Here is a 4,563-nt window from a genome sequence, read left to right as displayed (position 1 = left end):
GCGCGCGGAGGAATGGCCCCCGGCCGCCTCGCTCGGGGAGGCGGCGCGAGGTATGGGGGCGTCGAGGGGGGAGGGGGGAGGAGAAGGGGAACGGGAGGAGGAGGGAGCGGCGGCTCCGGTGGGCTCCGGCCACCGCGGCAGCGGCTCCGCACGGACGAGCCGCCGGCGGCGGCGGGGAAACCGTAGGAGCGGGGGAGCGGGGGCAGGAGCGGGGGCTTCCAAAGTTTTTCTCGTGCGGTTTTGTTCTGCATGTACTCTAGTCTAGGGTGCTGTTTGTCCGGTGAAGGTTCAACGATGACGTGCGGAGGAGGCGAGCTGCCGGCCTGCCATGTGAGACGGCGAGCACGAGGAGGTGACGATGGCGACGTGAGGCTGCAGTGATGCAGTAATAGACTAGAACCTGACCGGCTGGACAAAATAGCTAGAGGAAAATCTGGGAGTTTGTTAGTGCATGCATGGGTCTGTTAGCAGCACGGCCGCGTCTTGTTGCTCCTAGAGAGATTCCAGGAGAACGATAAGGCATGAGTGAGTGTGTGGCATAAGTGCTAGGTCCTTGTATATATGTACTGATTTGGTTTATGAGAAAATGACGAGGCCGTGAGGGCTGAAGGAAACCATGTAGCGCCTGTGATTGTCACCGGGAGCAAAGGCAAAGCTATTTTTCTCCCTGGTGAATGTGTGTGCGTGTGTGTTTTCTGCCCCGGTGTGTGTCCTTGTTTTCTTGAGAGAAAGAAATAAACAAGAGAGAGTTGTCTGAGGCAACCAAGAGGAAGAAGAAGAGCATCGCTGCGAGGAGGCGGTGCCAACGGAGGCGCTGTAGATCTGCACGTTGAAGCACAGGATCGATAGGCGATAGCCTCAGGACAAGTAGCTCGCCGGGGAAGATCTTGTGCTTCTTGCAGAAGTAGTCTCAGCCCCTGCTCATCACGACATGCTTGTGGAAGATGAACTGAACCTAGACCTCGCACCATTTATTAGTAGACAGCCTGAGGACGCGACGAGGATTCAGGATTCAGGAGTACAATCGTTTAACTTGCACGAAAGCTGATGCACCTTATATTCTGGAACAGAGGGAGTATATTGCTTCATTGGCTTTAGACCATCCAGAAATCAGGGAAAATCATGGAAGCAATCGTGTACTAAACTAAAGCTCCGAGAGCTGTCCAAGTCCAACAACACCCATCGCGGGATGCAAAAGCAAAGTGAGTTGGAGAAGGTTACGTCACACCTAATGACTTGAGAAAAGGAAACATGTTACGGTACGAAGCAACAATCCTCCACGTATATATCCATTGACTCACGGAGCAGAGAAACTTGATCGATACCAGGAACGCCTGCGTTGCAGCGTTCTCGTCTGCCATGGCTCGGAACGGGGCCGCTGCCGTTGGCCACGGCGAAGGCCTCCAACTACGGGAGACTTGGTCCAGGTGCGTCACGGAGGGCGCGACACATGATTTCAAGGTGACCAACTACCCTCTGCTTGAGGGCATGGGCACGTACATCACCTCCCGCACGTTCAGGGTCGGCGGCTACGATTGGAATATCAGGTTCTACCCGGACGGACACACCAAGGACTCTGAAAAAGCGTTAGCATTCTTGTTTTGTCTCAGCTCATTGACGAAGGATGTGAGGGCAAAGCTCACCATAACCTTGCTGGACAAGGGAGGGAAAGTGGAATTGCTGACCACCCCGGACGCAGTGGAGAGAATCTTTTCTCCGGAAAAGGTTTACTTTGGTGTTTTCATCGAGAAATCGAAGCTAAAATCGTGCCCTCGCCTACTGACAATAAGGTGCGTTCTCACCGTGATCATAGAACCACCCCCGGAGGAGTGCCCAAGGAATCTCGTCGTGGTTCCTCCGCCGGAGCGGTCCGGCCGCCTCGAGCGCACCCTTAAAGACGGGAAGGGCACCGACGTCACGTTCCTCGTGGGTGGCAGGGAGTTCAGCGCGCATACGTTCATGCTTGCTGCGCAATCGCCGATTTTCGATGCTCAGTTCTTTGGCCCGATGGCGGATAAGGACACGCAGTGCATAGAGGTTCCCGACATGGAGCCGGCCATCTTCGAGATGCTTCTTCACTTCATCTACACGACTCGCTGCCCCCATGTAACGAGAAAGGTTACGATGCTGCTACCATGCAGCACTTGCTAGTCGCAGCACACCGGTATAGGCTGGACAGGCTTAAGGTGATGTGTGAGGAGAAGCTATCCAAAAGCATCAACGTGCAGACCGTTACAAGTACATTGGCAGTTGCAGATCAGCACTTCTGTGAGGGGCTCAAAGATGCTTGTGTGGAGTTTCTTTCTGCGCGGGGAATAGCGGGAATTGTCTTGTTAAGAAACGGGTTCACACGCTACATGGCAAAGCTTGAATCGGGGGACAAGGAGGTATCTGCCGCCGGGACGAAGTAATCTAGGACCCCCCCAAAAAAATCATGGAATAGATTTTTATTCTTTCATCAAAATAAATCTTTATTTTCTGTTGTGGTTTGATCAATTTCTTGTCAAATGTTAATCTATTTATTTATGTACTAGTTTAATTGTAAGAATAATTCCTATTTCTTTTGCGACAATTATTATTGTTATATGGACTGATCCGATCCAAATATGATCTAGCCCACGTGAAGCACGTTCTAATTTTAGTGAGTTTTTCTTCTCTCCCTTTTTGTAATTTAGTCAGCACTACTAACGGAGAAGGTGATGTCAAAGCCCGGAAGACAGGAATCAATTGTTTCTTACAAATTAGTTTGGGCATGTTTGGTTACCTGCTGCATCCCTGCGTCTATTTTTGTCACTTTGCATCTGTAGCACTACTCAACCTGGCTAAGTCCATATATACAGCTCAAAACCCATGTTCTGCACATAGTTCATTTGTCTGCATCCGCTCCAGCTGGCTGAGCAGCAACATAGGCAACAGTGTTTTGTTTCCTCCATGTTCTTTCCAGATGAAAGTGTTATTGTTTGGTTACATATAACACAGGTGTTGTGGTAACCTCTTCTGGGAGTGATGAGGTTACCAGCATACACAGAGAGACACAACAGCATAATATAGTCACAACATACACTATTTGCACACGATAAATCATAACCATACGTCATAGTAGTACTAGCAGGCGGCTTCATAACAGTACCACAAAGTCTACAAACAGGTTTTAGATAATATAGTATGAGATAACACCCTAAGCACGCTCTTCGGCATCCATGTCAAATGATTTGTTGTGCGGCCCGCACTTTGCCACCACCTCAACGCCCTCGGCGTTGAAGACGACCACCTTCAAGTACGTGGGACTCACCAACTTCCAGGTAAGAAGGCACCCGATCCTGACCGCTTGAGCTACACAGAAGCCTTCCCATCCCTGATCAAGGTGAGCCTGCCGCCAATCATCTAGACGATGACCTTCTAGGTGCAGTCGTTAACGTTCTTCGTCATCAACTTGAACAATCTCTGGGATGGGGACGATGTGTTTGCTGAAGGCATGGGACATTTGCAGATACTCCAATTTAGGTCCAAAGACGGTCTTGCAGAAATGTGTTTGGCCGACATTATCATGTTAATGGTCGTATTTCTTAACCCTCTTCCGGGGCTGTCGTTCTGTAGCACCAGCTTGCCCTTCTTGCTAGATCCAATCTCCTTTCTCCTTCAAGTCAGAGGCAACCTCCTTGCCCTTCGTCTCCGAGGTGACCTCCTTGCCATCCTTGTCGTTGCCTCCCATGACGAGCTTCTCAATCTACATTGAACATACAGATGTGAACTAGTGCTCCAAACAAAATGTACAACACATATGAACAAGATCGTTTTGGACGACTACGACTATGGGGACGAGCACTATGCATTGGAGATGGTGGCGAGGGTTCCTCAGTTTGGCTGCTCTACAATGCCCCTTGAGGTGCATGACGACAAACCTGAATGTTCGATTTACCATCGACCTACACGCCGGTCGGCACACGCCTCCAAGCCATGCGCCTCGAACCCCGTCACGACTATGCTATGTCTGAAGTGCCGATGAATCGATTCAAGGGTTAGTTCTAACCTTGATATCCGTACCCGCAGTGTGTGAAAAAACTAGAATCTATAATCAGAATCGATATAACCGGTCCCAAATCAAAGCCTAACCATGAATTGAGTGCTCAATTGACAATAGATCGAATGCGCCCACAAGAAAATCGATGCTACAGAGGACATGGAGGACATGTCGCCATTGACACGGAGGAGGGTGAAGCCGGTGCTTGCCGCTGGTGCTCACCATCCTGAGCTTGCCTTTGATGTATGCCTGCCAGTGCTCGATATGCATATCTTGGGGACATATCCATTGAGAGTGGACAGATAGGAGAATGTGCAATGCAAGGAGGGGAGAGTGATGCAGTGGAAGAAGGGGTAGTGAGCAGTGAGAGGAGGGTGAGGGGAGTTAAGGCCGCTTTGGGAACCAACGCGTCTTGTACCGCGTGACCCCGCGCGTGCAGTCGCAATCATGCACATAAGCCCGCTCGCATTGCTCAGACCTGACTCTGGAGAAACAGTTGATTTGAGCATTCCTCCAGAGCCATGCGTAGAGGTGCTTTTATC

The 4,563-nt window shown here is 50.5% G+C and overlaps 1 pseudogene; it reads left to right on the top strand.

Annotated features, from left to right (window-relative positions):
- Positions 1–1,359: 1,359 nt before the first annotated feature.
- LOC119358191 lies at positions 1,360–2,411 on the top strand (annotated as a pseudogene).
- The last annotated feature ends 2,152 nt before the right edge of the window (positions 2,412–4,563 follow it).

The sequence above is a fragment of the Triticum dicoccoides genome, chromosome 2A (genome assembly GCF_002162155.2).
Source record: "Triticum dicoccoides isolate Atlit2015 ecotype Zavitan chromosome 2A, WEW_v2.0, whole genome shotgun sequence".
NCBI classification, from domain to species: Eukaryota; Viridiplantae; Streptophyta; class Magnoliopsida; order Poales; family Poaceae; genus Triticum; species Triticum dicoccoides.
Note: the sequence above shows the minus strand (reverse complement) of the source record. Positions and strands in the feature narration are given on the sequence as shown.